This window comes from Thalassophryne amazonica, chromosome 1, assembly GCF_902500255.1.
Source record: "Thalassophryne amazonica chromosome 1, fThaAma1.1, whole genome shotgun sequence".
NCBI classification, from domain to species: domain Eukaryota; kingdom Metazoa; phylum Chordata; class Actinopteri; order Batrachoidiformes; family Batrachoididae; genus Thalassophryne; species Thalassophryne amazonica.
In genome coordinates, this window is record NC_047103.1 from 58,922,115 (window position 1) to 58,945,912 (window position 23,798).

General features: G+C 42.4%; 1 protein-coding gene across 1 annotated transcript in view; it reads left to right on the forward strand.

Moving 5' to 3' along the window:
• Positions 1–23,798, forward strand: part of LOC117510706 (plexin domain-containing protein 2-like) — a 435,424-nt gene that overhangs the window by 351,786 nt on the left and 59,840 nt on the right.

Here is a 23,798-nt window from a genome sequence, read left to right on the forward strand (position 1 = left end):
TTTTTAGAGGACATTTGGCTCAAACACAGCTGTCAAACTTTGCCTGACTGTTGACACATGATATACTGTCTTTTATGAATTGTCCAAGCAGGGTGTAGTGGCTGCCTTAACCCAGCCACTACACCCTGCTATTGAGGTGGGCGCCACTACTGAGGTATTACCTAGATTTACAGAATTTGATAGTATCTCTCTAAACATGCTGACGAAACTCGTAACGTCAACAAAAGCACAACCTGTTTATTTGATCCTATACCAACAAAACTGTTTAAGGACTGTGGCCCACTCTTGGGCTGATTGTGCTGGAAATTATTAATCTTTCTTTAACTTCTGGATCTGTTCCTAAATGTTTCAAATCTGCAGTGATTTAAACCATTCCTTAAGAAACCTAATCTTGACCTAGTGTATTGAAAAACTATCAGCTATCATTTTGCTCTAAAATTCTGGAAAAAGTGGTGTCACGGCAGCTCGTAGACTATCTTACTGAGAATAATCTCTTTGAGCCACTACAGTCTGCTTTTAGAAAATCATTCCACAGAGACGGCTCTCACTAAAGTGGTTAATGATCTTCTGCTTACAATGGATTCGGACACCACTACGGTTCTGTTGCTGTTAGATCTCAGTGCTACATTTGATACAGTGGATCATCATATTCTACTTCATAGGCTGGAAAATCATTTTGGATTACTGGGAGTGCCCTTGCATGGCTGACGTCATACTTGACCAGTCGTTCTCACTGTGTTTGTACAGTAACACTACCTCTAACCTTAGTGACATGAAATTTGGGGTTCCACAGGGCTCTGTCTTAGGCCCCCTGCTTTTCTCCCTTTATATAGCACCCCATGGGCACACATTGCAGCGTTTTGGGATTACCTTTCACTGCTATGCAGATGATACTCAGTTATACATGCCGATAACTGCTGGTAATCTTGTTCACATAAAATCCTTAGAAGATTGCCTTGCAGCAGTGAGAAGTTGGATGTCTAGAAACTTCCTACTTTTAAACTCTGATAAGACTGAAATGATGGTTCTTGGTCCAGTGAGACATCAACATCAATTTGACCAGTTAACACTCAGCCTAGGCTTTTGTGTCATACATCACACTGACAAAGTGAGGAACATTGGGGTATTTTTTGATCCTTCGTTGTCATTTGGCCTCCATATTAGAAATATTACTAGTACTACTTTCTTCCACCTGTGAAATATAGCAAAGATTCGTCCCATCCTGTCTATGGCTGATGCTGAGACCCTGATCCATGAGTTCATCTCTTCTAGATTGGACTATTGCAATGTTCTATTTTCTGGTTTACCGCAGTCTAGCATTAGGGCTCTACAATTGGTTCAAAATGCTGCAGCCAGATTTTTGACACGAAGCAGAAAGTTCGACCACATTACACCCATTTTGGCATCTCTTCACTGGCTTCCTGTCCCAGTGAGATCAGATTTTAAGGTTCTGCTACTAACCTATAAAATTATTCATGGCCTGGCACCTCCCTACCTAGCTGACCTAATTAAACCTTACGTACCGGCGCGGGTTTTGTGTTCTCAGAAAGCAGGACTGCTTTGTGTCCCTAGGGTGAATAAGAAGTCTGCGTGTCACAGACCTTTCTCTTATCATGCCCCTGTTCTGTGGAATGGTCTCCCTGCATCAATAAAACAATCAGATTCTGTCCGTCTTAAGTCCAGACTTAAGACGCACTTCTTTTCCCTTTCATATGGCTAGCATACTGGTACAGTTTTGTTTTACGCTTTTACTCTTAATTCATGTTATTAGTAATTGGAGCGGGCCGCGACCTCAACTTTACCTAAATTCTGGGTCTTTTAGTGAAGCTTAGGGCTAGCGGCCGGTGATCACTTTAGTATTTCTTCTGTTTTTCTTGTTGATTAATGCCTTCAAATTATACAGTATTTTTTGTCTTTCTGATGCCTGATTCTGTTTTTTCTCTGTTTAAGGTGCAGTTCCATCCAGAGATGGGAGTTGTATTTGTGTTGGCGACCCTCCTGTCCTGTGCACCAACAGTAATTCTTGTATATTTGTCCGTGAATTGTTCTGTGAATTGTTTCTGTAATTTATGTTTGTAGCATGGCCCAAGCAGAGGGTCACCCCTTTGAGTCTGGTCTGCTTGAGGTTTCTTCCTCAGAGGGAGTTTTTCCTTACCACTGTTGCTCTGGGGGTTGGTAAGGTTAGACCTTACCTGTGTGAAGCGCCTTGAGGCAACTCTGTTGTGATTTGGCGCTATATAAAGGAAAATAAATTGAAATTGAAATTGAATCCAAGGCATGGTTGGCTGTAAATATCCAGAATGGCAAGAGACTCTTGCCTGTGGTGTTCTGTGCCACCTCCACCACCATCTGCAGAGTTTTCCGTCAATATGTAGCGCAGCTCTCATAAATATTGTGACACAGCCTATCAGCAGACTCTCAGTTGTGCTTGTGTAGAAGTTGGTGATTATGCATACCCTGCAACACAACCACATGCTGCTGATTTTACTTCTCAGGTGGCACACAACAGCCACAGAGAATACTGAGCTGCTGTGCAACACTGCTTCAGGCTTCACATGGCTTCGTATGCGTCGATATTTCCAAATTCCACAAGTTCATCCGATAGTCGTCATCATCATGTTTGTGTTTCTTGGGTCTTCCATTTGTCCAACCACAGTGAATAAACAGGTAAACATATGCATCCCAAACACTTAATGCTGCCTACTACTGTTTCAAAGTCCTGTGTCCACAGCACAGTTCTTCCGTTATGATCCCAAACCCACCGGCACTTTTTCTCCAAGCCTTCATGGGACACTCTTCCAAATCTGACATAAATATAGTTACTGATAGCGTATTTGCACCCATCAATAGAGACAGAAAATTTCCCCTAATTTAAATAACATGAATGATAACACTGTACTAGGAATGAGTCTGCACCTGCCTTTAGTAAGGCCCCATTTACACAGGACGGTGGCAGTTGAGTCTGTCGTGTGGCCTAAAATGCGCCTGAGCCGAAGAGGTGACACAAAAACACCTTTCTGTATAACTGCTTCAGCAGCTCTCGTGTGCTATTGTTGTCTCACATGGAGATTGTGAGCTGTAAATGATGTCACATTTCATCAGTGCTCTGTGACTGTTTTGCAACATATGCTGGAATTTGAGGAGTTTGCTGTCATATTTCCCTACTGTTTCTGCACATGAGAGAGCAGAGAGAGAAATGAGCTAAATATTAAATGGTTAATTTTTTCACACTTGTCAGTTTGGATTTATTTTGTGTGTGCGTGTGTGCGTGTTACCTTTCTTCGTCATTCATGAGCAGCATCAGCTAAATCTGCAGAAAAATTCCATCACTGGACAATTAACCCTTTTCAGTGGACTTTTTATGACTGGAAACAACTGAACCATGAAAAATATAGATAGATTTTTTTAAATCATTGCAGGGACTGAAAAAAGTCACGTGACTGTTGTCTGTTCTCACTTTGTTCTTCTCCAACCAGACTGGACTTCCACCACTACACACACAAACTCTGGATTATACAATGATATCAACATTAGGGGAATCTCCAATGACATCATGAGTAATCCTCAACCCCAAAAACAAATATGGCTGCTGAACCTTGTGTAGCTAGAACACTGAAAGCATGTCCATTTTAATGCACAAAATGCATTGTTGCATGGTAATGTGGTGGAAAAATGTAAAGTACTGTAGATACTTTGCTTGACATTTGTCACTTTGTTGGAGAACAAGTGGGAGTGGTTAAATTCTGTGGGCCTTGTCTCTATCTGTCCTCATCCAGTGTCTTTTCTTCAGCTGTCTGATGCCGATTGTGCAGGTTGTTTGTGATATGTAACTGCTCAGAGAAATGCAGTTATAGGAACACGCTTTGTATTGTTGGAGAAGCAAACAAACAGCTACTGTGAACAGCTGCTTGGTTGATACGGTGGATTTTACTGTGTGTTCTGTTTCAGCTGTTGAACCGAGGGCACCAAAATGGTGCCCCCTTTCTCTACAAAATAAATCATAAATAAGTCAAAGGATTTTAATGCAACAGTGGGTCAATTTTCCACCTGGTAATGTAAAGGAATACACAACTCAAGCAGCATTTGTAGTTTCCACCCATTGTGGTTATGGTTTTCACATCCAGCACCCACGTCCTTTAAATCATAAGTAGGAATTGTCCTCACCTTTGCACCCAAGGATATCACATTAAAGTATATTTTATTCATCAATTCTTACTTCATAAATGCTGCATCTAAAGAAACCTACTGAAATAGTTTGCTGTTGTTATTTGGGAGATTTTATATACTTCATTAATTTAATTTAATGTTGTTGTCTTTCTGGCTGCTCCTGTATTGACAGGGTCGCCACAGCGGATCCAACTTCTGAGATCTGAGAGGGTCAGGCTTACCCAGAGCAGATAGGCTGCCATTAGTTTAATATAATACATTCACTAAAACATACATTTTAAGTATTTTTATTTCAGATAGATTGGAGTGGATTTATTCAGGGGTATTGAGGTAGTCTTATTATATTGCTTGACTGTTAATCAAGTAACAGAAGAAAAAACTACACATTCTTGGATGAGTTGGCCACATCAGTGCTGAATCCATTCAGACAACAATTACATTGATTTTTTTCCCCCACAAAATAAAAAAGAGCTTGCTATAATATCTAATTTCTTTCTTTTTTTTTTTTTTGTATGGTCGGTTGATGCGTCTAGTAGATTGGTTAAGTGTACACGTGCTTGTCACGTCTTGCTTTCAGCCTCCACCGCTAACTAACAACGCTGCTTTGCAGCACTGTAAAAAGGCAAGTAAGTCTTGCCCTGTCAGTATATAGCCTCTCACCAGCAAATCCTATGCCAGTGGCTCCTCGACAGTAACAGTAACCTCTCGGTCACTGGCTGAACTACAAGGATGAGGTGAGGAGGTTTGGCCCCCTAGGGCTTATCCCTGAATGTGCAGTTTGCAGGCCCACCAGGTTGTGGCTCAACCCCCTGCTGCCCCCAGCTATGGGCAAATAGTACCACTGCCTTGTGGTGTCATGGGAGTGACAAAGGCCAAGGGAGTAAACCCTGACAGAAAATCCAGAGTGGAGTCCCAAAGGCGGTTTGTCAACACATTGTGTCAACTTTCTGCAACTCCTGCAGTAGCGCTGGTACCAACTGTATCGGCTCGTCCTTTCTGTTGGACATGGCCAGCAACGTTGAAAGGGGGATTCTGACAACTAGCCATCCCAGAATCTCTGTGTCATTGCCCAGGCCTGCACCCTGGAGAGGTCACTCCAGTGCCACACGCCAGCAGCAGCAACAACACAGGAAGACAGCAGTTATGAGTTTAAGCCCAGAGCAAATTGGTGTAAGGTCACAGGCACTGTCTTCTGACGGTAGGAGGGATCATCGTATCCTACTGGCTAGTTAACGCCCGCCTCAAGCTGGGCAGCCCCCGGCAAATAAGGTGTTGGCCTGCCACAGTCTGCCCACTTCAATGAGTACTTGGAGAGTAGGCCAAAAGCTGAAAGATGGACTGTAATGTCTGCACCAAGCAACAAAGGAAAGAAGTCAGATTTGCCAGCCTTGAGGCAGGCAACCTGGGACATCAGAACTATGTGTCCCAGCCTCTCTGATGACCTCCAGCAAATCAGAGATGCCAGGAAAACAGCAGTCATCGACCGCGAGCTAAAGAGACTCAACGCTGACAGGAGATGAGGCTTCCCTCCAACGGCAGCCTTAAGGAGAAGGACTATAGGTTCTTCTGGCAGGGACAGGAGCCAAATGAGCACTGGCTCTATGGTGTCAGCTTCGCAGTGTGAAACTCATTTTTGTCCTCTGTCGAACCACCAACTGCGGGTTCAGCTCAAATCCTCTCCCTCTGCCTCACAACCTCCTCTGGACCAGTGAACATACTTAGCGCCTATGTTCCCACACTCAGTTCTATAGTTGAGGCAAAGGATGCATTCTGTGAGGAGCTTGAGGCCAGGATTCAACAGATTCCCGAAAGGAGTATCTGTTTAAATCCCGAGTGGGTACAGACTACAGCTCCTGGCCGCGATGCATTGGACACTTTGGCATCTCGTTGGCAAGCTCAATGAGAACGGTCAGTGACTACTCAAGATTTGCTCCTACCACTACCTCTGCCTCACTAACACCTTCTTCCCCACCAAGCCACTGCACAGTGTGTCCTGAAGGCACCCCAGGTCCCATCACTGGCACCAGTTGGACATCATCATCACCAGGAGATCCCTGCTAAACCAGGTGCTCATCATGCGCAGCTACCACAGCACTGACTGTGACACCAACCACTCTCTGGTCCTCAGCAAAGTGCGTCTTCTCTCCAGATGTATCCACTGCTCCAGGCAGAAGGGTTGTCCTTGCATCAACACAGCTAAGATGCCAATGCCAGAACTGTGTGAGCGCTTTGCCAGAGCCATCAATAGTGTCCTTGAGGACTGCCACACCAACAGCGCCACATCATGGTGGAACTACATCTGTGATGCTGTGTACCAGGCTGCCTCAGTCATTTTTGGAAGGAGAGAGAGGAGGAGTGAGGACTGGTTTGAGGCAGGAATTGTCAAGATGGAGCCTGTCATTGCAGCCAAGCGAGCTGCTCTCCTAGCATACAAGAGAGAGCCCTCAGAGAAGACTCTTGCTGCTCTACGCACAGCCCGCAGAAATGCCCAGTGGACAGCCCGGCAATGTGCCAACCAGCACTGGGTAGTGCTGTGTCAGTACATCCAGACATTGGCTGACTGTGGCAATGTCCCTGCCCTGCACGATGGCATGAAGAAAGCTTTCAGAACAAGCACCATCAAGACTGCTCCCCTCAAGTCTGCCTCTGGTCAAGTTCTTACTGACCGCAACCAACAGATGGAGAGGTGGGCGGAGCACTACCAGGAGCTGTACTCCAGGGAGAACATTGTCACTCACAAAGCCAGTGAGGAAACCAACCCACTGCCCATCATGGAGGAGCTGGAAACCCCACCCACCACAGTAGAGTTCCACAAGGCAATCAACTCGCTAGCCTGTGGCAAGACTCCAAGCAGTGACAGCATTTCGCCTGAGATTATCAAAGCTGGCAAGGACAGCTCCCTCCTGGACCACCTATACAAGCTACTGTTACAGTGCTGGGAGGAAGGGACAGTACACCAGGACATGCGAGATGCCAAGATCATCACACTGTTTAAGAAAAAAAGGGGACCGCAGCGACTGTAACAGTTATCGCAGCATCTCACTTTTCAGCATCACTGGCAAAGCCTTCACCTGCGTCATGCTAAACAGATTGCAGATCCCCCCTGAACAGATGTATCCAGAGTCCCAGTGCAGCTTCAGAGCCACCAGGTCAACCATCAACATGGTGTTCTCCCTGAGGCAGTTGCAGGAGAAGTGCCAGGAGCAGAGATGCTCCCTGTTCATGGCCTTCATTGACCTGACCAAGACGTTTGACCTGGTCAGTCAAGAAGGACTCTTCGCTCTTTTCCACCAGATTGGATGTCCCCCCAAGCTCCTGAGGATGATCACATCCTTCCACAACAACATGAGTGGCATTGTTCAGTATGACAGATCATCCTTGGACCCCTTCCCAATTAGGAGGGGTGTGAAGCAGGGGTGTGTCCTCGCCCCAACCCTTTTCTGCGTGTTCTTTTCCCTGCTGGTGCACTACGCCTTCCAACAGTCCGAAGATGGCATCTTCCTCCACAGCAGAAGCGACGGCGGCCTCTTCAACCTCACACGCCTTTGAGCAATGATGAAGGTGCGAAAGGTGCTCATCAGAGATATGCTGTTCGCAGACGATGCTGCCCTCACCGCCCACACGGAGGAAGCGCTACAGAGATTGATCACTCGCTTTGCAGATGCCTGCATTGAGTTTGGGCTTACTATGAGCCTAAGGAAGACCCAGGTCATGAACCAGGATGTCAGCAGCGATTCCTGCATATTTACCGCTGAGCACACCCTGGAAGTGGTGGAGCGATTCACCTACCTGGGCTCCATCATCTCCAGCAGCCTCACTCTCGACACCGACCTGAATGTGAGGATTGGCAAGGGATCGACAGCAGTGGCTCGCCTGATGAAGAGAGTCTGGGACAGCACCGTGCTCATGACCAACACCAAAATGAGGGTGTATCAGGCATGTGTGCTTAGCCCTGTCCTCTACAGGAGTGAAGCATGGACACTACTCCCACCAAGAACGCAGGCTGAATGCCTTCCACATGTGCAGCCTCAGAAGACTGCTTGGCATCAACTGGCAGAACAGTGTCACCAACTCTGATGTCCTGGCCAAGGCAGGGATGCCCAGCATGTTTGCCATTGCTGACCCAGAGATGCCTGCGCTGGCTCGGACATATCAGGCGACTGGAGGATGGCCGCATCCCTAAGGATGTACTGTACAGTGAGCAGGTCACAGGCTCCAGAGCAAAAGGACGACCTGCGCTTTGCTTCAAAGACGTTTGCAAATGCAACATGAGAGCAGCTGGCTTCAACCCTGCGGACCTGGAGTCAGCAGCTGCAGACCACGCCGGCTGATGGCCCACCACCAGAACCATCATCAGGGAAGAGAGGACAGAGGCCTGGTGGGTGAGAGGAGACTCTGCCGACAGCAGAAACTCCAGCCAGCACCCACTACCACAGACAGCCAACCGACAGATTACACCTGCAGCAACTGTAGCAGACCGTGCCGGCCCCACATCGGCCTGTACAGCCACACCAGGCGCTGCAACTCAACAATTTGATGGATGACCTCGGGCCTTGAAACCATGATCTTACGGGATTGACGGATCCAACAATATCTGTGCCAAATCTGGTGCCTTTGCCATAAAACAAACAATCATAGTGATAATATAGACATTATCTGCATTGCTAAATACTGTCATATATTTCAACCAAATGCCAAGACTGACCCATTGTGCCATTAATTTATTGTGCAATTTGTGCAACCAATTTACCATAATTTCTGGACTATAGTGCGCAAACAAAAAATTGAACATGTATAGGCCGCACTTGTCTATAAGCTGCAGGTGTCCACATTGTAACATGAGATATTTACACAGAAAGATGTTAGACAGAAAGACTTTTTTAACTTTTAAATAAATACATACCATATTGATGAGCATGGCACCCAACTCACGAATGTTATCGCACGGTGTCTCCACTCCACACGGAGGAAATACTGAGTAATTTTAACTTTTTTTTTTTCTTTGTGGATCATGAGATAATTTCATCATGTGCAGCCAGAATCACCTGGGTGCCTGTGGTAATTGAGACGTTAATGAGGCGCTGTGACTTTTTCAACTTGTGCAAAGACTGAGACCCGATGGGGAGAGAGAAGGCTCCGCTGACTGATTTGATGGAGCAACCATGGTGCAAACTGCCGGTGTCACAGAGGGACTTTCTTCAGTCACGACAAGGAATTCATGTATTTTCAGACATCGTTTCGAAAATCAGGAGTCTTTATGTGAATAATTTTTCTTCAGGATGTGATGATAAATCCCACCGAAACAAACAGGTAAGACATATTTACTCTGTGTATGAATTTACTCCACAGAGGACTGCAGCATTCAGCCAATCAATGGACATCATGAATTGATGTATTTGGACTTGTGAGAAAGCCTGTAAAAATCCATGAATTAGCTGCATCATTGTTTAAGATGCAGTTGTTGTGGACGTGCCCTGTTAGTCTCTGTCAGTTCTGTTTTGGAATTTAGGGGTTCCTCTGGGTTTGTTTTCTGCATTGTGGGTCAGGTGCTTGTCAGTGTTGGGCACGCCCCTTCCCATCAGGTGTCTGTGTTGATTCATATATCCGCTGCCTTGTGTGTCATGTCTAGAGTCCCATGTATGCTTTGTCTTGTCGGTCGGTAGGTGTCTTTTGTCCCTCACGTCTTGGGTGGGCATGTCTCTCTGGCACCCTTATGTGAGTCTTCTGGTCTGCGTGTAGGAAATCTGATATGTTTTTATCCCCCTGACATGTTCCTAGAATGCCATCTGTAAAAGGAATGTTTCTTGTGGATAAGTTTGCTCGATCAGCTTGGGTCCTCTTAGGTTCAGTTATCACTGATGTTATGTCCTTACTTGTAGGGTCCTTGGTTATGCTTTATGTTCAGTCTTCTGTGGTTGCTGTGGTTTGCTGCCCTCTTGTGGTTTCTTTTGTTAGTGTATGTCCTTAACACCTTAATTAGAAACATCTGTGGTCCATTTAGGTTGTGTATTTATACCTCCTCTTTGTTGTTCTGTGCGGGTCCATTACATGGTGTTTTTGGGGTTTGTTATGTCGTCTCATGCTCCTTTCATATGTGCAGTTCCTACCACCTTCCACATGGGTTGTAAGTACAGTGGTCCCTCGTTTTATCGTGGGAGTTACGTTCTAAAAATAACCCGCGATAAGTGAAATTTGCAAATTAGTCAGCGCTATTTTTTGCAATTATTATAGATGTTTTAAGGCTGTAAAACCCCTCACTACACATTTTATACACTTGTCTCAAACAGGCATTAACATTTTCTTACTTTTCTCTTCTGTGTAAACATTCTCTTTTTTCTTCTGGGCGAGAAGATTATAAACAGACAGACGCAGAACTCTCCCTTCGCTCACTGCCTCCGGAAGTATGGATGCGGGAATCCAAGTCCTCTCTTGGTGGCCACGGAGCTCTGCGGCTGCGGTCAACATCTGCATCAAAACAGCGAGCATAGTCTCTGGACCTGTTGCCAGATTTGGCGCAGCTCCGCACAGCAGACAGGAGGGCGGTGTGAGTGGCCCGCTGCTGTGTTTACCGAGCCCGCAGACTCAGTAAGCGCATCGGAGGCAGTGAGAGCAATCGCGGTGATGCCGACCGGTGATGCCCGCCTGATAAGGACGCAGAACACAATGCGCTGTTAAAAAAAAAAGCATGCAAAATTGCTCTAAAAAAATCAGTAAAACTGCGAGGCCGCGAAAGGTGAACCGCGTTATAGCGAGAGACCACTGTATCTCAGTTTTAACTTCTTGACCACACCTTTATTCTTGGCTTCAGCTTTTTGCCACAACCCCAATAGGGTTTAAGATTAATTTTTGTTTGATCCCTCACCACTCTGGTTCAGGCTCAGAATCCCTCACCCTATGTGGGTTAAGAATGTATTTTTATTGGAACTTTCTGTAATCTTGTTTAAGTGGAATTTTAAGTGGAACTTTGTTTGGGCAATAAACGCCTGTTGTTTGTGGAACTTACCTTTTGTGTCTGAATTACCTGCAGTGTGAGGTTCCTCGTGTCTCCCTCTAGTACCAAATCGTAACAGGAGTGTTCCAAGTGTATGAAAAAATTAGCGGCTTATAGCAGTGGCATGACAGTGGGAGTAGCAGAGCAGACGGTTGCTGTTCATGCAGACGGTCGCACCATTTGAGTCGAAAGTTATAGCGTTTGAGCTGACAGTTGGGAAATTCTACCAAATACTAAGCAGAACCAGTCCGTCACAGCCCAAGACTAACGGAGACCACCAAACAGACCGGCAGCTACGTCGGAGGTCGCTGCAAGCCTGCGGCTACGTCGGAGACCGCCACTAGGCCCACAGTTACAGTGGCAGCAACCTACAGGACCAGGGCTTCAGCATCGGCTACCACCGGGCCCGGGCGACAGCATCGGCTGCCAGTTTGTCGTCCCTGCGGGGAAGCTAGGACTTCGCATGCTAAGCTAATAGTGAGCCTTTGGTAAGCTAGCTTTCGGTGTTTGGGAACTGTAGTAGTGTGATTTGCTTTTAATCAAGATCTACTGCGTCCTGAAAGCAACATAACTTTATAAAATCCTTCAAAAAGACATGGAGGAATTAAAGGAATACATGAATATGATGTCTGTGGAAATGGCATCTTTGACAAAGGAAAACCACATCACCACAGAACTGTTAGGATGAATCAAACAGCTAAAACAACAGAATAATGAACAAGAACAGAAAATTTTATATCTGGAAAATTGGGTGTCTGACTTTGAGCAGTATTCTCAAATAATGATGTCATTATCTCCGGATTAAAAGTCAAGCCAAAGAACTTTTCACAGGCTGTAACGGGAGTTAGTGAGGGCAGTGGACAGGAGGAAACTACGGAGGAACAGGTGACTGCATTTCTTCATAGTAAACATATTGACATTAATAAAGCAAATATTGAAGCATGTCACACTCTGCCGACTCAGGCTCAGAAGGATCCATTCCAGTTCACATTCATTTTGCAAACAGAAGCCACAAAGTTGAATTATTCAAACAGGGAAGGAAGCTGAAAGGCACAAATGTTTATATAAATGAGCATCTTACTAAGAGTAATGCGGACATCGCCAGGAAAGGAAGGCTGCTTAAGAAACAGAGTAAGATCCATTCAGTTTGGGTCAGAAACTAAGGTTTTCTCAAACAAAACGATGCACCTGAAAATGCCAGAGGTCTGTGCAATAGGAGCATGAGTCAGTTAGAATGCTTTGAATGAGGATGAAATGGAGGATTGTGCAGGCTTTGTGTTGTGTATTCATGTTTTTTTTTTTTCATTGATTGGTCACTCAATCTATGTCTGGTATCTATGTATTGTTAAACAAATATTTGTGTGGAAGAAAATTCATACTTGGATCCTATTTTGCTTGATAACACTCATATAATGGCTGTGTCTGACACATACTTGGATGAAATTATAAGGGATACTGCTGTATTTATTAATTCAATATGTTTGAGGATAAGCTGACAGAAATGTTTGTGGTGACTTCAGTATACAGTAGATTTTTTAAATCCTCATAGACAGTTAAATAACGTAATTTAAAACTCTGTGTTTTGTATGGGTTTATATTCAGCGATTATACACCAACTAGGATAGCTAATGCCGCGTTCACACCGGACGCCATGCGACGCCACAAATTTGCATCCCTCGCTTGATAACGGACGCGTCACCATCGCCCGGTGTGTCACACTGCTTGAGCCGCATTCACACCGGACGCCACGCAACGTCACAAATTCATCATTTGCTGCAGGACCTGTTTCTGGAGGACGGCCACTTTCAGCGGTACTTCTGCCTCTCCAGGAACCAGTGTGAGGACCTCCTGTCCCGTTTGTGCGCACACATGTGAACAAAGAAAAAAAACTGGCTGCTGCTGCAGTCCATTGCTCTCCTCTCCAACTCTGTCATAACTGTGTTATAAACCAGTCACCATTTGTTTTATTACATCTGTGTGTAGTTAAAATTATCTTCACGGACGATTCCTTTGCACGCGCACATGTGAAAAAAAAACTGGCTGCTGCTGCAGTTCATTGCTGTCCCCTCAAACTCTGTCATAATTGTGTTATAAACCAGTCAACATTTGTTTTATATCTGTGTAGTTAATAAAATTATCTTTATGGACGATTCGTTCGCGCGCGCACATGTGAAAAAAAAAAAAAAACCTGACTGCTGCTGCAGTTCATCGCTTTCCCCTCAAACTCAGTCATAATTGTGTTAAATAAATAAATGACAAAAGGGACATAAGTCCTGCTCACAGGCTGATTGCCAGAGACAGGACATGTCCACATCAAGTACAACCCCTGGCAATAATTATGGAATCACCGGCCTCGGAGGATGTTCATTCAGTTGTTTAATTTTGTAGAAAAAAAGCAGATCACAGACATGACACAAAACTAAAGTCATTTCAAATGGCAACTTTCTGGCTTTAAGAAACACTATAAGAAATCTGGAAAAAAAATTGTGGCAGTCAGTAACGGTTACTTTTTTAGACCAAGCAGAGGGAAAAAATATGGACTCACTCAATTCTGAGGAATAAATTATGGAATCACCCTGTAAATTTTCATCCCCAAAACTAACACCTGCATCAAATCAGATCTGCTCGTTAGTCTGCATGTAAAAAGGAGTGATCACACCTTGGAGAGCTGTTGCACCAAGTGGACTGACATGAATCATGGCTCCAACACGAGAGATGTCAATTGAAACAAAGGAGAGGATTATCAAACTCTTAAAAGAGGGTAAATCATCACGCAATGTTGCAAAAGATGTTGGTTGTTCACAGTCAGCTGTGTCTAAACTCTGGACCAAATACAAACAACATGGGAAGGTTGTTAAAGACAAACATACTGGTAGACCAAGGAAGACATCAAAGTGTCAAGACAGAAAACTTAAAGCAGTATATCTCAAAAATCGAAAATGCACAACAAAACAAATGAGGAACAATGGAAGGAAACTGGAGTCAACGTCTGTGACCGAACTGTAAGAAACCGCCTAAAGGAAATGGGATTTACATACAGAAAAGCTAAACAAAAGCCATCATTAACACCTAAACAGAAAAAAAAACAAGGTTACAATGGGCTAAGGAAAAGCAATCATGGACTGTGGATGACTGGATGAAAGTCATATTCAGTGATGAATCTCGAATCTGCATCGGGCAAGGTGATGATGCTGGAATTTTTGTTTGTTGCCGTTCCAATGAGATTTATAAAGATGACTGCCTGAAGAGAACATGTAAATTTCCACAGTCATTGATGATATGGGGCTGCATGTCAGGTAAAGGCACTGGGGAGATGGCTGTCATTACATCATCAATAAATGCACAACTTTACGTTGATATTTTGGACACTTTTCTTATCCCATCAATTGAAAGGATGTTTGGGGATGATGAAATCATTTTTCAAGATGATAATGCATCTTGCCATAGAGCAAAAACTGTGAAAACATTCCTTGCAAAAAGACACATAGGGTCAATGTCATGGCCTGCAAATAGTCCGGATCTCAATCCAATTGAAAATCTTTGGTGGAAGTTGAAGAAAATGGTTCATGACAAGGCTCCAACCTGCAAAGCTGATCTGGCAACAGCAATCAGAGAATGTTGGAGCCAGATTGATGAAGAGTACTGTTTGTCACTCATTAAGTCCATGCCTCAGAGACTGCAAGCTGTTATAAAAGCCAGAGGTGGTGCAACAAAATACTAGTGATGTGTTGGAGCGTTCTTTTGTTTTTCATGATTCCATAATTTTTTCCTCAGAATTGAGTGATTCCATATTTTTTTCCCTCTGCTTGGTCTAAAAAAGTAACCATTACTGACTGCCACAATTTTTTTTCCTGATTTCTTATAGTGTTTCTTAAAGCCGAAAGTTGCCATTTGAAATGACTTTAGTTTTGTGTCATGTCTGTGAGCTGTTTTTTTCTACAAAATTAAACAACTGAATGAACATCCTCCGAGGCCAGTGATTCCATAATTTTTGCCAGGGGTTGTATAAACTCCAGACATCTCCACATCACTACATATCCAGTCCCTGATTGGTCATCGCGGCGCGACAAGACAAAAAAGTGCACATTTTCGACTTGGGGAAGAGGGTGACACGATGCAATGCAATATCGCACCACAAACACGCCAATCGCTCAAATAGCTTTATTCGCGTCCATCGCGTCGCACTGCATGGCTTGGACTTTTGTGGCCACAACGCGTCCTTCCATAGGGATTACATGGCAACCTCTCGCCGCCGTCGCTCGCGTGACGTCCGGTGTCAACACGGCATAAGAATTCATCAACACTTGATAATATACTGTATTAACAAATGTTACTGTAGGGAATTTAACAGCTGGAACTTATTAATGACATCAGTGATCATCTGCCGGTTTTTGCTGCTTTTCACTCATCCGTTGATAAAAACAGTTATAGTATAACCACTAATTTCACAAGGAAAATAACAGATGTGACTATTAAAAATCTCAGAATGGATTAATGCATCAAAACTGGTATGACATTTACATTGAGGATATACAGTAGTGTTCAGAATAATAGTAGTGCTATGTGACTAAAAAGATTAACCCAGGTTTTGAGTATATTTCTTATTGTTACATGGGAAACAAGGTACCAGTAGATTCAGTAGATTCTCACAAATCCAACAAGACCAAGCATTCATGATATGCACACTCTTAAGACTATGAAATTGGGCTATTATTAAAAAAAAGCAGAAAAGGGGGTGTTCACAATAATAGTAGTGTGGCATTCAGTCAGTGAGTTTGTCAGTTTTGTGGAACAAACAGGTGTGAATCAGGTGTCCCCTATTTAACGATGAAGCCAGCACCTGTTGAACATGCTTTTCTCGTTGAAAGCCTGAGGAAAATGAGACGTTCAAGACATTGTTCAGAAGAACAGCGTGGTTTGATTAAAAAGTTGATTGGAGAGGGATAAACGTATACGCAAGTGCAAAAAATTATAGGCTGTTCATCTACAGTGATCTCCAATGCTTTAAAATGGACAAAAAAACCAGAGACGCATGGAAGAAAATGGAAAACAACCATCAAAATGGATACAATAACCAGAATGGCAAAGGCTCACCCATTGATCAGCTCCAGGATGATCAAAGACAGTCTGGAGTTACCTGTAAGTGCTGTGACAGTTAGAAGACGCTTGTGTGAAGCTAATTTATTTACAAGAATCCCCCGCAAAGTCCCTGTGTTAAATAAAAGACGTGCAGAAGAGGTTACAATTTGCCAAAGAACACATCAACTGGCCTAAAGAGAAATGGAGGAATATTTTGTGGACGGATGAGAGTAAAATTGTTCTTTTTGGATCCAAGGGCCACAGACAGTTTGTGAGACAACCCCCTAACTCTGAATTCAAGCCACAGTTCACAGTGAAGACAGTGAAGCATGGTGGTGCAAGCATCATGATATGGGCATGTTTCTCCTACTATGGCTGGGCCTATATCGCATACCAGGTATCATGGATCAGTTTGGATATGTCAAAATACTTGAAGAGGTCATGTTGCCTTATGCTGAAGAGGACATGCCCTTGAAATGGGTGTTGGGTGTTTTTCAACAAGACAATGAACCTAGCACACTAGTAAACAAGCAAAATCTTGGTTCCAAACCAACAAAATTAATGCCTCGCAGATGTGAAGAAATCATGAAAAACTGTGGTTATACAACTAAATACTAGTTTAGTGATTCATAGGATTGCTAAAAAACCAGTTTGAACATAATAGTTTTGAGTTTGTAGCATCAACAGCAGATGCTACTATTATTGTGAACACCCCCTTTTCTACTTTTTTTTTTACTAATAGCCCAATTTCATAGCCTTAAGAGTGTGCATATCATGAATGCTTGGTCTTGTTGGATTTGTGAGAATCTACTGAATCTACTGGTACCTTGTTTCCCATGTAACAATAAGAAATATACTCAAAACCTGGATTAATCTCTTTAGTCACATAGCACTACTATTATTCTGAACACTACTGTAGATAAATCTTATGAATCATTTGTTTCTATTATTTCCAATTTATATGATAAGCGTTGCTCAGTTGTGTGAAATGTTGGTTATAAACAAAATGCTGATAAACCATGGATTACAAAGGGGCTTCAGAAAGCATGTAAAAGGAAAAATTTATTGTACAAGCAGTTTATGACATTTAGCACTAATGCAACCGAAAGAAAATATAAGATATACAAAAACAAATTGTCTAACATTATGAGAACTTGTAAGAAACAGTACTATAGTGATTTATTGGAAAAAATAAAACTAACATGAAAGGTACTTGGAAGCTTTTAAATGAAATCATCAAAAGAAAAAATGTTAGATTATACAATATATTTTTACGCAACAACTGACAAAATTGTTAAAGACACTAATGCTATAGCTAATAATTTCAATGATTATATTGTCAATGTGGTTAAAAATTTAGCAAAATCAATTATATCCCCCAAAATTATCAGGCTGTGCGGGTGCCAGGCACCCAAAGAAGGTGGCCCTTCTATGAAGACTCCCAGACCAGGCTTAGGTGTAACAGAAGTTGTAATTGTTCTCTCCGATTGTTCTGTCTGAGTTATTTTCATTAATTACTTCCTCCAAACCATCAACATGTCTATTAGACCCCATTCCTACCAGGCTGCTCAAGGAAGCCCTACCATTATTTAATGCTTCGATCTTAAATATGATCAGTCTATCTTTATTAGTTGGGTATGTACCACAGGCTTTTAAGGTGGCAGTAATTAAACCATTACTTAAAAAGCCATCACTTGACCCAGCTATCGTAGCTAATTATAGGCCAATCTCCAACCTTCTTTTTCTCTCAAAAATTCTTGAAAGGGTAGTTGTAAAACAGCTAACTGATCATCTGCAGAGGAATGGTCTATTTGAAGAGTTTCAGTCAGGTTTTAGAATCCATCATAGTACAGAAACAGCATTAGTGAAGGATACAAATGATCTTCTTATGGCCTCAGACAGTGGACTCATCTCTGTGCTTGTTCTGTTAGACCTCAGTGCTGCTTTTGATACTGTTGACCATAAAATTTTATTACAGAGATTAGAGCATGCCATAGGTATTAAAGGCACTGCGCTGCGGTGGTTTGAATAATATTTATCTAATAGATTACAATTTGTTCATGTAAATGGGGAATCTTCTTCACAGACTAAGGTTAATTATGGAGTTCCACAAGGTTCTGTGCTAGGACCAATTTTATTCACTTTATACATGTTTCCCTTAGGCAGTATTATTAGACAGCATTGCTTAAATTTTCATTGTTACGCAGATGATACCCAGCTTTATCTATCCATGAAGCTAGAGGACACACACCAGTTAGCTAAACTGCAGGATTGTCTTACAGACAAAGACATGGATGACCTCTAATTTCCTGCTTTTAAACTCAGATAAAACTGAAGTTATTGTACTTGGCCCCACAAATCTTAGAAACATGGTGTCTAACCAGATCCTTACTCTGGATGGCATTACCTTGACCTCTAGTAATACTGTGAGAAATGTTGGAGTCATTTTTGATCAGGATATGTCATTCAATGCGCATATTAAACAAATATGTAGGACTGCTTTTTTGCATTTGCGCAATATCTCTAAAATTAGAAAAGTGTTGTCTCAGAGTGATGCTGAAAAACTAATTCATGCATTTATTTCCTCTAGACTGGACTAGTGTAATTCATTATTATCAGGTTGTCCTAAAAGTTCCCTGAAAAGCCTTCAGTTAATTCAAAATGCTGCACCTAGAGTACTGACAGGGACTAGAAGGAGAGAGCATATCTCACCCATATTGGCCTCTCTTCATTGGCTTCCTGTTAATTCTAGAATAGAATTTAAAATTCTTCTTCTTACTTATAAGGTTTTGAATAATCAGGTCCCATCTTATCTTAGGGACCTCATAGTACCATATCACCCCAGTAGAGCGCTTCGCTCTCAGACTGCAGGCTTACTTGTAGTTCCTAGGGTTTGTAAGAGTAGAATGGGATACAGAGCCTTCAGCTTTCAGGCTCCTCTCCTGTGGAACCAGCTCCCAATTCAGATCAGGGAGACAGACACCCTCTACTTTTAAGATTAGGCTTAAAACTTTACTTTTTGCTAAAGCTTATAGTTAGGGCTGGATCAGGTGACCCTGAACCATCCCTTAGTTATGCTGCTATAGACTTAGACTGCTGGGGGGTTCCCATGATGCACTGAGTGTTTCTTTTCTTTTTGCTCTGTATGCACCACTCTGCATTTAATCATTAGTGATTGATCTCTGCTGTCTTCCACAGCATGTCTTTTTCCTGATTCTCTACCCTCAGCCCCAACCAGTCCCAGCAGAAGACTGCCCCTCCCTGAGCCTGGTTCTGCTGGAGGTTTCTTCCTGTTAAAAGGGAGTTTTTCCTTCCCACTGTTTCCAAGTGCTTGCTCACAGGGGGTCGTTTTGACCGTTGGGGTTTTTCGTAATTATTGTATGGCCTTGCCTTATAATATAAAGCGCCTTGGGGCAACTGTTTGTTGTGATTTGGCACTATATAAATAAAATTGATTTGATTTGATTTAAATACTAAGACAAAACTAAACTGGAACTGACAAAGAAAACAAAGTGGCTAAACAAAATATAAGTAAAACAGAGACTATACAACAAATAAACAATAAACAGAAAACAAAACCGAACATTAAAGCACAACAGATAACAGAAATGAGAACAGCAAAAATAAACAGATGATAACGAAATGATAAACAATGAAAACACATAATGAATGACTGTTTCGAGGGGATAAAAATGAAAATGTTTGTGCATTCGACATAATGTTCTATATGCAATTGAAACTTCAATAAAAATATTGTTAAAAAAACAAAAAAAACAATGAAAACACAGACAAGAATGGAACTGAACCATGACCAAAGTAAGAAAAGTAACAAATAAACAAAGTGACAAATCAAAACAGAACAGAGAATAAACACGTGACAGAAATAAACCAACTAATAAATCAAAACCGTGGCAGATGGTGAGAAAAAGAAAAAGGGGGAAAAAAAAGAATCAAAACCCAGATCCGGACCAAATCCTGACAAAAAATGTGTTCCCTGGCAACAGCAAAACAACCAATACAATTCCGGAGTCAGTGTTAATTAAAGAAACATATGAAACTGAAATTAAAGAATTAAAGAAATTTAAACAATGGTTTCAAATAAATTATCACTCCATTTTGGTAAAAACTAAGTGGAAATAAGCCCAGGAATGTAAGCAGAAATGTATTATTACATGATACTGAAATTTAACTTGTAACTGAAACAAAATTACTTGGGGTTTTTATTGATGACAAATTAAGCTGGAAAAACACATATCAATTATGTTAAATCTAAAATGTCTAAAGCCATTGCAATCCCGTATAAAGCAAAAGACTTCCTCTCGCAACATTCATGAACTATTTTATATCTTTCATTACTTGTTCCATATATGACCTATTGCATTGAGGTTTGGGGAAACACATACAAAACTAATACAAAACCAGTATTTTTACTACAAAAGAAAGCCTTAAGAATTATTAGTAACAAACCCTACCGTGAACCAACAAACCCATATTTTAAAATTGGGTCGTGTGCTCTTTCTCTGGTTATCACAAGAGCTGGACATCAGCCATTTTCCGGCAGATTTCACTTTTAACAAGAGATTTTGTCATGGAAAGCCGCGCGGAGGCTTCGCGCGTCACGACCGATTCGCTGATGAAGCGAGACAAAGGAACACCTCTGTTTCGGAGTGTTAGAGGACAAGTTGGGACATGTCCAGCTCTCCACAAGTTCTTTTATACTCACTCGACTGGTAAGCACTGAAAGCCGAGATAGACATGTCCCAACTTGTCCTCTAACACTCCGAAACGGAGGTGTTCCTTTGTCTCGCTTCATCAGCGAATCGGTCGTGACGCGCGAAGCCTCTCGGCTTTCCATGACAAAATCTCTTGTTAAAAGTGAAATCTGCCGGAAAATGGCTGATGTCCAGCTCTTGTGATAACCAGAGAAAGAGCACATGACGGTCTCGTATCCACAGAGCCATCAGCTTAGAAATGATCCAGTGGTTTGTGCCGTATCGTTGCAGCTCGCAGCGCGGCGCACCGACCGTCATTAAAGGGGTCCTTAAACCTGTAGTTAAAGTCCTTATTCTCTGTGAAGCCCGTAAAATTTTCACTGAAAGCCAGATAAATTTTTTGAATGGTTTCTAGGTGCCAGTCTCTAACAGCTTCTGAAAAAATTCTGATGGAAAAAAAGTCCTTTTCATTCCGCCATTTCCAGACAATGAAAATCCAACGAGGGGGCGGGACCACTCCTTCCACAAGGCGTGCTCACAGGTGAATGACGTCACCGACAGGCGTGGAAAAACTCACGCATGTGCACGAGGGTTCAAGCATGTCTGACGTAAAAACATATGAATGAAATCCATATAGTTTTTGAAAAAAATAAAAAGGTACGATACTTTATGGACAGACCTCGTATTTGAGAAGTCAAAGATTTGAACTACTGTAAAAAGTCATTGAATTTCTGTTAAAGGTGTTAACATATGGAATAACTGTCCTGATAACATCAAATTATCTGGTACATTAGTCAGCTTTAAAAGGCTCTATAAGAACAATATGATTGCTTCTTATAATCTGATGAATGAGGTTTATAGATTTTTGTTACTGTTTTGGGAGATTGTGGACTTCATCTGTCTGGCTGTGTTTTCTTTTTATTGATTCATTTATACTGTGTGTGTTGGCATTTTGCTGTTGGAAGTTTGAGTATAGTGTATGTATGTATATATAAGGGATGGCAGTGTTATACTGACTTTGCACCAAATATAGACCAATGCCCCCGGTCAGGTGCTATTGTCTATGTACAAATGGCTCAAGCCATTGGCATATATGGTGTTTTCACAAAGATAATTGTACAGTTTGGAGGAGTTTGGAGGCCTTTTGACCTTTTCTTTAGAAAGGTGTCATGATTATCTAGCCAGGTTAAAGGAGAGCCAACTGTCTGTGTCCTTTGACACTAAATCTGCAATGTCTCAGTCCACCCAAATATAAATGGGTGCTGGCCTTGGCTACGGAAGTAACCTGTATCAGAGTGATGTCATAGAGTCTCCTTCTCCTGTGAAATCTGGCGATAAGCAGCGGCACCAACGGTCCTTGGGGGCCTATATAGGATTTACTTCTTCTTGGCATAGCACACCTCACTAACCCATTAATCTCACTTCATAGTCCACACTTCGGGGCTTTAGCTTTTAAAAAGCTGTAGAACCCAAACTGAATAACAAAACAACAGATTTATATGAAGCAGAGCCAATAAACAGAAACAAACAGGAGAAACTGTGCAGGACATGGCAACTTAACACTGAGAGAAACACAACATCTCAGCGACCAGCTGACTGAAGGAGTGTTTTTGAAGAGTCCTTAACTACTGACAAGGACATGGTGTGGAGGGCGCTCCAGATGAGAAAACGATAAGCTGTGAAAATGAATGTACATGGCAGGGAGAATGTCCAAAAAGTCACGGAGCAGCGTGACACTCTGCAACCTTAAAAATTCAATATTTTCAGTTGCAGCATGCCTTCACTGCAAAACAGCCAAACCCTGAAATGACTTTCAGCTCAATCAGTTCTCAGAGATAACCTTTCAAATGTTTCATTTCCTGCTGTAGTGGAGCAGAGAATCCACATCTTCTATCACACTTTCATTACACAAACCCTGCATGTCTCCATCGCTCCGGCACGACTGCACGATGAAGTCTGTCTGCGTAGCACTCGCCCCCGTCCTCCCTCTTCCCCCACAATGTACCCAGCATGTGTTTACTCAAGGTGAAATGTAATGTGGAGAAAGTCATCAGCATTACTGTCTTAACTATACCACACATATTAAGCATAACTTTGTACTGCCTGTGTCTTTGTTGACTGTCAAAGAAAAGGTGATACATCATCCCCAGACAAGGATCAGTACATTTTACAAACATTACGTAGTTAGTTGAATAATTAACAGCCTAAGAGGTGATGAAATAACGGTGCAGTAACTGCCTTCTGCTGTTTAAGATGTTAAATCCTTCTCTGTCCGTTTCTCTGATGCCCTCTGAACTTTGACTGTGGCATTAAATGTTGAGGAGATTACAGCTGAGATTTGGAACAACAGGAGCAAACCAGCACGTTCCTGGAGTTTGTCCTTCATAATACCACTCATTTTAAAACCAGCCTAAATTATAGGTTTGCTGGGGTCATATCGTGTCTTCAGTCCATTAGCCAAGTGAGATGTTTTGTAAATCTAAAACTCTTTAAAACTTTCTCCAACTACTGGGGTCATCAACACTGAGGCAGCTGCCGTGACCCTCGTGGCCTTAGAAACGTACCATAAGTCCAAATAACAGAACTCACTCAGCATGCAATTGATACTCCACATCTGAGTCTCCCTAAGTAACTGCTCAGTTGACAGTCATTCTGGTGTTAACCAAGAAGAAACATAATACGAAAACCATCCAGTCATGGAAGATCAATGTCTCCAAACATTCATTTTATCTCTTTTATCATTCCATATTCTTATAGGCACTTTTAATTTGGAGATACACAGGATGGCAGTATTTGAATTCATAAATTTTGAGTTTTATTTTAAGTTTACTTGAGGAAAGTTTGACACT